Consider the following 11,036-nt stretch of genomic DNA (forward strand, 5'->3'; position numbering starts at 1 on the left):
CCGCCACAGAAGGGATGTGCACATTAATGGACAGGGTTATCGCTCACTATGTGGAGCGGGGATTTGGTGGGTACGGCCGCGTCCCCCATCGGCGTGGTGGGTCCAAAGGGGACGATCAAGATTGAGATGATGGGAATTGGTTGGTTGTGTGTGTGTGTGTGACAGTTAAGCTGTCTGTTTATCTTATGATTGCTGTTTATATTGATTGTGTGATTAGTACTGACCCCGGTGTTGTTTTGTAAACCTGCGGTGATCCATTCGGGGATGGTGAGCAGATATTGAGCAGGTATTGAGATGAGTACTGGGATAGCTGGGATGCCACGACATGATGATAGGAGTCTTCCGCTGTAGCTTTTAGTTTATTTACATTTCAGTTAGAACAGTCAGTTTGAGAACATGTATCGTACTTTTGGTTTGGTTTTGAGGATTGTAACTATTCGCTAAATCATTTATAATAAGCGTTGTTTCTTCATTGTTGTTTGATTATCATTGCCTCGGGTAACCGAGATGGTAATGTCTTCATACCTGAGTGGTCCTGGTAAGGCACTTGGAGTATGGGGGTGTTACAAATGGTATCGTGAGCGATGATCCCGAAACCTCGTAACCAATGAACCTAATGAACATAGGGAGTCAATTAAAATGAACCCGGGGTAAAAGTTGTAGGAGCTAATGCAAAGGCTTGGGAGACGTCCTAAAGTCGCGGGGTCGCCCTACAACTTTGAACCGGTCACATGGGGGGAGTGTTTATCGAGTCGTATGTGTGTTTGGTTAACTAGTGTAAGAATGTGATGAAATGTGTTAATTGTTGGGTGTTGAAGTAGAAAGTTGAGCATGTGAAAGAAAATGGTGATATGTGGGAACTTGTTGATGAGATGATAACATGTTGGATGATTTACAATGTGGCATTTAATAACATGATGAAATGATCTCGTAGATAGTAGAAAAGATGCGTAGCATGTTTATTATGATATAATGTGGTTTATAAAGTTTAGCATGTTAGCATATGACGTAGCATGCGGGTAGCTTTTAAGATTGGCATGACTCGATCGAGTGGGACTGACTCAATCGGGTGGGTTTTTGACGATTTTGAGTCCAGAATCGTGTTTTTGGGTACTCGATCGAGTAACTAGGGGTACTCGATCGAGTAGGGGGTCACTCGATCGAGTAGGTAAGAGATCAGAAGGTCTGTTAGGGGTCTGATGTTTGGGTACTCGATCGAGTATGTTGGGCACTCGATCGAGTAGCCCGTTACTCGATCGAGTGGGTTTGGGAACTCGATCGAGTAGGTCCTGGGTGGCGTGTTTTCGTGTTTTGAAGTTTAGTACGTGTGTTCATATCTACCCTTTCTTATATATGTATAGTTTCAAGATGCCGCCCAAGAAGACTGCTTTGTATGCGAGAGCTGAGCTTATGACCATGGATGACATCGTTAAGATGTTAGAGCACCAGGATGCTCTTACTGAGACCCTAAAGAAAGTGAATGAGGATAAGAATAAGGATAAGGAGAAGGAGGTTGACCATTCAAAAATCAGCCTCTACATTGCGAGGTTTAACCCGAAAGAGTACAAGGGAGTTGGGGAGCCTAATCTTCTTGATAGTTGGCTGAGAGAGATGGAGAACATATTAGACTTGGTTCACTGTCCTGATGAGTTGAGGGTGGAACAGGCTGCGTTCTATCTGAGGGAGGCAGCTGGCAAGTGGTGGGATTCAGTGAAAGTGAGTGCTAAGGAGATATATACAAACCAAGGCTTACCTGCTATACCTTGGGAGGAGTTTCGTAGGGCTGTGAGAAAAGGAGTTTGTACCGGAACATGTAAGGAGTAAGTTGAGAGAAGAGTTTGATGGTTTTAAGATGACCGCTGAGATGTCCGTGGGTCGAGTACTACAGTCGTTCAATGAGAAGTCTAGGTATGTTGAGGATATGGGTTTGAGTGAGGAGAATCTGGCATTGAGGTTTGAGAGGGGTTGACCCCTAAGATTATGGATAAGTTACCCGTGGGAGTCCTTACCGATGTTAAGGAAGCTTATGAGAGAGGGTGGGAGAGCCGAGAGGTTGGTGGAGATGGCTCAGGAGAGGTTAGGTGGTGAGAAGAGGAAGTCCGAGAGCGAGGGTGGTGGCCAATCGAATCACAAGAAAGGCAACCACAATCGCCTAAGGGATTTTCTTCCGGGTCCGGGTTCGTGTTGGGGCTTCCTTTGGGCGTGGCCGTGGAAGTGTGAGTAATAGTTGGGGAGTGACTCGCTATAGCCGTGGTGGTGTAGGCCACAAGAGACATGAGTGCACAAGTGCACCGGATCTTTCCGGAGACTCGCGCAGAGCTTCGCGAGCAACAGACCGGCTGGATCATGGCCAAACCGGGGAAGTCAGAGTTACCAGAGTGGAGGCAACCGCAACGGCGGTAATTCTTATCAGAAACCACCAGCGAGCAACAACAACAATCAAGGGTCGGGTGCTAAGCCGACCACATCAGCCAGTACTGTCCAGGGAGGTGGGCAGAAGACCAGTGGCAAGTTATTCATGATGGAGAAGAAAGCAGCTGAGGAAGATGCGCACGTTATCACCGGTACATTCCTTGTTAATGGTATTCCTACCTTTGTTTTGTTTGATTCGGGGGCTTCTCAGTCGTTTGTGTCTTCGAGTCATGTCAAACAGTTGAGTTTGAGAGTATATGAGTCTGTTAGTGAGCAAGTTTTCATACCTTCGGGTGAGTCTGTATCGTGTGGGAGATTGTTCAGAGATGTATCTTTGATAGTTGGGCAAGTTGATTTCCCTGTAGACTTGCTAGAGTTTCCTTTTAACGGTTTTGAGATGATAGTCGGGATGGATTGGTTAGGAAAGTATAAAGCTAAGATAGACTGTCATCAAAAGAAAGTGTCTTTAAGAGGTCCTAAGGGTGTTAGTGTGTCTTATCGTGGGTTTCTAGTCAAACCCAAAGTTAAGTTGATTGCAGCTGTCACCTTGAAGTCTTATCTGAGGAAGGGATGTCCTTTGATCTTGTGCCATGTGAGAGATGACCGGAGAGAGAGTCTAACAGTTGATGAGATACCAGTGGTGGGGGAGTTTGCAGATGTTTTTCTAGAGGAGATTCCGGGGTTGCCACCGAAGAGGGAGATAGATTTCACTGTTGAGTTGAAGCCGTGGACGGGCCGATCTCTAAGGCACCGTGCACGTATGGGTCCTAAGGAGATGGAGGAGCTTAGGAAGCAGTTGGATGATCTGATAGAGAAGGGATACATTAGACCAAGTGTATCGCCGTGGGGAGCACCAGTTCTTTTCGTGAAGAAGAAAGATGGGAGTTTGAGGTTGTGCATAGATTACAGGGAGCTGAACCGAGTGACGATAAAGAACAAGTATCCTTTGCCAAGGATAGATGACCTGTTTGATCAGTTGAGTGGTGCAACAGTCTTTTCTAAGATTGATTTGAGGTCGGGGTACCATCAGGTGAAGATTAGAGAGGTGGACATACCAAAGACAGCTTTCACGTCGAGGTATGGCCATTATGAGTATGTGGTGATGCCGTTTGGGTTGTCTAATGCGCCGGCAGTGTTTATGGATTTGATGAATAGAATCTTCAGACAGTTCTTGGACCAGTTTGTAGTGGTGTTTATCGATGATATCTTAGTCTACTCTAAGACTAAGGAGGAGCATGAGGAGCATCTGAGGATCGTGTTGCAGACTTTGAGGGATCATGAGTTATATGCTAAGCTGTCCAAGTGTGAGTTCTGGTTAGAGAAAGTTGCTTTTCTGGGGCATGTGATCTCTAAAGATGGGGTAGCTGTGGATCCGGCAAAGATAGAGGCAGTGACAAAGTGGGAAGCACCAAAGAATGTTGCTGAGGTTAGGAGTTTCTTGGGTTTAGCTGGATACTACAGACGGTTCGTGAAGGATTTCTCCAAGATAGCTAGACCTATGACAGCGTTGATGAGGAAAGAGAACAGGTTTCATTGGGATGAGAGTTGTGAGACGGCGTTCCAAACATTAAAGGAGCGTTTGACCACAGCTCCTGTCTTAGCATTGCCTGAAGGGAGCGAGAACTTTGAGGTTTATACGATGCCTCAAGAATGGGCTGGGATGTGTGTTGATGCAGAATGGTAAAGTGATTGCCTATGCTTCTAGGCAATTGAAGCCTTATGAGGAGAACTACCCTACTCATGATCTGGAGTTGGGTGCAGTGGTGTTTGCTCTCAATATTTGGAGACATTACCTTTATGGAGCAATCTTTAAGGTATTTTCTGATCACAAGAGTCTCAAGTACATCTTCACGCAGAAGGAGTTGAACATGAGACAGAGGAGGTGGATGGAGCTGATTGGCGATTATGACATGGAAATCATCTACCATGAAGGGAAGGCCAATGTTGTTGCTGATTCTTTGAGTAGGAAGAGTGTACATTCTCTGTGTACAGCTCTATCCTTGATGAGGCTGAGGGATGAGGTAGCGAGTTTTGGGATACATATGATGCAGAAAGGAGATGCCATGGGTGATATGACAGTACATCTTGAGTTTTATGATGATATTCGAGGTAAGCAGGCTTTGGATCCTAAGATAGTGGAGTGGAGAGCTTGAGTAGAGAAAGGGACAAAGTGTCCCTGCTTTCTATTCATACGAGATGGTAGTTTGAGGTTTGACGGTAGGTGGTGTGTTCCTAATGATGAGGAGTTGAAAAAGACTATCATGACAGAGGCGCATTGCACACCATATTCAGTTCATCCAGGTGGAGACAAGCTATACAAGGATTTGAAGAAAACGTTTTGGTGGCCTAGGATGAAGAAAGAGACAGCTGAGTTTGTGTCCCGTTGTTTGACATGCCAGAGAGTTAAAGGGGAACAGAGACGACCACAAGGTAAGATTCAGTCTTTAGAGGTACCTGAGTGGAAGTGGGAATCCATTTCCATGGATTTCATTGTGGGTTTGCCGAAGAGTCAACAAGGTAACAACATGATTTGGGTGATAGTGGATCGTCTGACCAAGTCAGCTCACTTTGTTCCAATGAAAGATACATGGACTAAGGCACAATTGGCTATGGCCTATCGAAAGAACGTGCTTAAGTTACATGGAGTCCCTAAGGACATAGTGTCTGACAGAGATGCGAGGTTTATATCGAGGTTTTGGAAGGAGTTGCAGGAATCGTTGGGAACAACTTTGAAGATGAGTACAGCATTTCATCCTGCGACGACGGGCAGATCGAGAGAACAATCAAGACTCTTGAGGATATGTTGCGAGCTTGTGTGATGGATTTTGGTGGTAGCTGGGAGCAGAGGTTAGACTTGATAGAATTTTCTTACAATAACAGTATCACACCAAAGATAGGTATGGCACCGTTTGAGGCTTTGTATGGGAGGAGATGTAGGAGTCCAATCTGTTGGGACGATAGTCTTTGAGGCAAAGGGTTTTAGGACCAGAGATGGTGCATGAGATGGTGGAACAGATTAAGATGATCGGGAACGGATGAGAGCAAAGATCAGATCGACAAAAGAGTTACGCAGATCTACATCGCCGGGGCATAGAGTTTCAAGTTGGGGACAAGGTTCTTTTGAAAGTGTCTCCTATGCGTGGGGTTATGAGATTTGGGAAGAAAGGCAAGCTAAGTCAGAATTTTATAGGGCCTTATGAGATCTTAGAGCGAGTTGGGGAAGTTGCTTATCGTCGGCTTTACCAAATTGCATTAGAGAGAGTGCATAATGTGTTTCATGTATCGCAAAATGAAGTATGTGAGTGACCCGTCACATGTGTTAGAGGCAGAGAGCTTAGAGCTAGATGAGTCCTTATCATATCTTGAGGTGCCTAAGCAGATTCTAGACCGAAAGGTTAGAAAGACTAGGAGTGGTGAGACAGTTTTGCTTAAGATCCTGTGGTCTAACCACGAGACCGAGGAAGCTACATGGGAGCCAGAGGAAGCTATGAAAGAGCGTTACCCTTTCCTTTTTGATCCGGTATGTATGGTTACGGGGACGTAACCTTGTTTCTTTTAGGGGGGTAGGAGATGATCGCGAACAGTTTTTAAGAGTTTTATACCCCTTTTATATGTTGTGTCGGTATGTTTGTCGGGATGTGTTGGGTTAGTAACATGTTTTATGTTGAATTTTGTTTGAGGGTTGAGTCGGGAATGTTGTGGGAGTACCTTTGTTTAGTAGTGGTTTGAACTTCGGGGACGAAGTTCCTTTTAAGGAGGGAAGACTGTAATACTCCGTATTTAAAAGTCTTGGGGTACTCTATCGAGTAGGCGTTACTCTGTCGAGTAAGGGTAAGTTGCGAAATAAAATAGTTTCTGACTTGTTGGGTACTCGATCGAGTAGCTGGGGCACTCGATCGAGTAAGGGGGTACTCGATCGAGTACCTTGGGTACTCGATCGAGTGTCCGGTTTTACGGGGAGTTTTCTCGGGTTTTGTTAATTATGCGATTAAGGTATTTAAGCTTCGTCGTCATTATTCTAAATCACTTTTACAAAACCTAAATTCCTGTTTAAGAGAGAAAGCAAACAAGTTCATCTTCTTAATCGCATTCTTAGCAATTCCCGAGTTCGACGGTCGCTCTTGTCGTTGTTCATACCGTTGAGTTCCTTGCGTCGAGGATAAGATCTATGTACCCTTTTTATTGTATTTCCTTTGATTTGGTTAAACCCTAATTTAGAGATTGGGGGTTTTATGTGTAGTATGTGATGTGGTAGCCTCTATGTGTTGTATGATAGGAGGATGGTTTATAGAAGAGGTTTTTTGACTCAGCAGTAGAGACCGTCTGATTGTGTGCATACTAGGTAGGATTTCCTACTCAGTATTAGTCCCATAATGGGATATTGGTTGATGTATTGTATTTGGTTGTTTGATATAATAATTGTACTGTAATTGTGGTTGAGAACGTTGTTGATGGTTCGCGAGGCGTGGCCTCGGCTGAGTGGGGTCACTTGCGGGAGTGACTTCACGCCCTAGTTTCGCCTTCTGTGGAACCCGCCACAGAAGGGATGTGCACATTAATGGACAGGGTTATCGCTCACTATGTGGAGCGGGGATTTGGTGGGTACGGCCGGTCCCCCATCGGCGTGGTGGGTCCAAAGGGGACGATCAAGATTGAGATGATGGGAATTGGTTGGTTGTGTGTGTGTGTGTGACGCTTAAGTCATGTCTCTGTTTATCTTATCATTGTTGTTTATATTGATTGTGTGATTAGTACTGACCCCGGTGTTGTTTTGTAAACCTGCGGTGATCCATTCGGGGATGGTGAGCAGATATTGAGCAGGTATTGAGATGAGTACTGGGATAGCTGGGATGCCACGACATGATGATAGGAGTCTTCCGCTGTAGCTTTTAGTTTATTTACATTTCAGTTAGAACAGTCAGTTTGAGAACATGTATCGTACTTTTGGTTTGGTTTTGAGGATTGTAACTATTCGCTAAATCATTTATAATAAACGTTGTTTCTTCATTGTTGTTTGATTATCATTGCCTCGGGTAACCGAGATGGTAATGTCTTCATACCTGAGTGGTCCTGGTAAGGCACTTGGAGTATGGGGGTGTTACAATCCGCCAATTGGAGAGTCATGTTCGTTGGAACTAAGTCACAAATACCAATTTTCTTGGCAACTTTCAAGGGAAGTACACTTACACTTGCCCCTAAATCCCACAAAGCTATAGATATCGGAACACCACCAACTACACATGGTATGGAGAAGTTCCCCGGGTCACTAAGCTTATGTGGCATCTTGTTTAAAAGAAGAGCACTACACTCTTCTTCCATAACCATCATTTGTTGGTCACCCAAGGTCCTCTTCTTGGTTAAGAGATCTTTTAGAAACTTGGTGTAGGTTGGCATGTTCAATATCACTTCGGTAAAGGGTAGGGTCACTTCAAGTTTTCCCAACATTTCACAAAATTTTGTATACTTGAAGTTTTCCCTATTTTTTAAAGCTCTAGTGGGATAGGGGATATTAACAATTTGAGAGTTAAAGGATACCTTTGGGGATGTTGGCTTGTTTGATACCTTAGTTGGAGGTTGAACAAGAATCTCCTCCTCATTATCTTTGCTCCTTTCCTCCTCATATGGGAGGTCTTCAACATTACCATCAACCCTTTCATCCAAGGGTGCTCCCATGCTTGTTGTTTCATTGGTCACTTTACCCTTTTTCAACTCACTCATCCTAGCCGAGGGAGTCAATGGTGGACTCTCCCGACCATCATTCATAACAACCCGCTTCCTTTTTGGATCAACATCAATATCAAGATCCTTATAAGGGTCTTCAAGCTCAACCCCACTCCTCAAAACAACTGCATGGGCTTGATGGTTTGCCGAGGCATCTTTGGAGCTTTGGCCTTAGGCAAGGAAACCACCCGGAGGTCTTTGAGGATTGGCCAATGCTTGAGAAACCATCCGTGCCTCACTTTCCCTCAACTCTCTTTTATGAGCACTTGCCACGTTTTGCATCTCTTGGGTATGTTGATTTTGCATATTCTTTAGCAATTTAATCACGTCCCCAATCGAAGGTTCACTTGCTTGTTCTTGTTAGGGTTGGTTGGCTAAAGGAAGAGCAAATCCATATTCATTTCGATTGCTAGAGTTTTGGTTGTTATTGTTTTGCCCTTGAAAGTTTCCCCTAGGCCCTTGATTGTTGAAGTTTGAAGCTTGCCCTTAGTTAAACTGATGTGTAATTATTTTGTCATGTTTCCCCCCTCTTTTCCATTTATTTTGAACCGTTTCTACACGGTTTAGCGTCACTTTGCTTGCATTTTGGTGTCCTGACCCTATGCCCTATTAATCTTGTCTCATATTGCAGGAATCGAGATGGAAATGAAGGCTCGAGAGCAAGTGAAACGGTCTTGGAAGTTGAAATGAAGAAGAGGAGGAGAAGAAGCTGAAGTGGCCTCCCAGCCGGTCTGCTGGCTGGGAGCTCCCCTACTTGAGTCAAGGCTAAATTATGAAGAAATGTTACAAGAGGTTCCCAGCCGGTAGGCCAACCGCCGGCTGGGAAGCCATGAAGAATGAAGAAATGGAAGAAAATCATCAGGAGGCTCCCAGCCGGTGGGCCAACCGTAAGCCGGTCCACCGGCTGTGCCTACCTGATGATCCAAATTTCAACAATTATATATCAGAAGACTCCTAGCCGGTGGGCCAACCGGCAGCCGGTCTACCGGCAGCCGGTCTACCGGCTGGGATCCATTTTAGACGAATTTCAGCATTCCTTGTAATTTTACCCTAAATTTATATGAACCTATATATACCCTATTTGTAATTCATAGTTGACACACTACCCTAGATAAAACCCTAGAAATTAGCATCAAGTACTTAGATAATTAAAGCTTTAATCTTTCCATAGTTAGTGCCTAATTACTCTCAAATTCTCTCTAGTTATTAGTAGATCTAGTGGTTTTATTAGTTTACATTACATAATTGGGTTGTTATTTGAAGATTGGGGAAGATTATACTTCATCTTATCAATCAAATATTGCAACTCCGTTCCTTGTTGGTATAATTCCTCTTCTAGTTCTTTGATATTTCATTTGTCTACATTTCATTGTGTGCTTAATTAGAGTATTATACAACATGTTTTCTTCATCTTATTTCATGTCAAAGTTTGCATCTTTTGTGCCTATAATTGTCAACATGTGTGAGTAGTCTCCTACTAGGATAGAGGGGGATCGTATGTGGAATTATAGGATGAAATTATGATATAGAAAGACTATAATTCTTGAGTAAATGCTTACTAATTTTATCATGCATATATGGTGTTTGTGTAATTGCTTGAATGAGAATTTCATTGTTTACACTATCTTTTCTACTTGTTGGGTGAGAGCTTGACTAGTACTTAGGAATTATATGATTAAATTTGGGGTTTTGATTAATTAAGTGAGAGCTTAATCAATCTTTAACCTAGGATTAGTCTCACATCGAGAGGTTGGGTCTTTCCTTTGCATTTACTCTTGAGTTTTGTTAACCTATATGCATTCTCATTCTTATCTACATAAGTGAACCCGAACATCCTAGTTTCCCCAATTATTGGTAGAAACCACTTAGTAATTGCCTTGTTTTTAATTAATTTAGTTTCAATTTCGTTATTAGTTTAAAAATCAACCAACTCCCTTTGATTGAGCTAAACTAGTGTCTAAACGAGAAATCCTAGTGCCACAATAGTCGTCCCTTGGGTACGACCCTCACATACACACGACACCCTCGTACACTTGTGAGGTATAAATAAAATTCTACAACAAGTTTTTGGCGTCGTTGCCAGGGACGGCGATAATGGATAGGATTATTTGTTTTCATCTAGGCTTAGTTCTTTTATTTGCTTGTTTTTCCCTCCATTGTCCTAGTGCAACCTTGCATTAGAACCATTTGATCTCTTTTTTTGAGTGCATGAATAGGTGCTATATCGGACCTCTCTTCCCTCTTGATCGAGAGAGTGAGAGAACTTTTCGGGAAAGAAGACGACAAGCTCTTTCGGCAATTCGGAGATCTCCATCCTTTGTCAACCCACAAAAATCACCACCTTCCACAATTGCGACTCAAAGCCCACCACCCTCCTCTTCCACCCTAACCCCTCTCAACATTCCAACAAACCTCTTCCTAATTCCTTCTCCCATAAGCTCACCCACCCACTCACATCATACCAACAACACCGACTCACCTAAATCACCAAATACCCCAAATTCTCCAAGAAACAACCCCATAGACACGACATGGGAGACCAACCTATGGGATACTACAATAGACCGGACCCTAACCGGGCTTGTTCGCCAATAAACTATGGAGCTCTTGCTCCCAACACCTTTGAACTACGACACCATGTTATCAACTACATGCAACAAGATGTGTACCATGGAATTAAAAGTCAGGATGCCAATGAACACCTCACTACATTCAAGGAAAAAGCGGGATCCATCAAGCACAACGGTGTAACTGAAGAGCAAATGCTACTAATGCTCTTCCCTTTGACCTTGAAGGATAATGCTAATAAGTGGTGAAATTCTCATGAATCGGGTACCTTTACTACTTGGGAAGCTTTATCCAAGGCTTTCATCAACAAGTTTTACCCACCATCTAAGACCTCA

The sequence above is a fragment of the Silene latifolia genome, chromosome 10 (assembly GCF_048544455.1).
Source record: "Silene latifolia isolate original U9 population chromosome 10, ASM4854445v1, whole genome shotgun sequence".
NCBI classification, from domain to species: Eukaryota; Viridiplantae; Streptophyta; class Magnoliopsida; order Caryophyllales; family Caryophyllaceae; genus Silene; species Silene latifolia.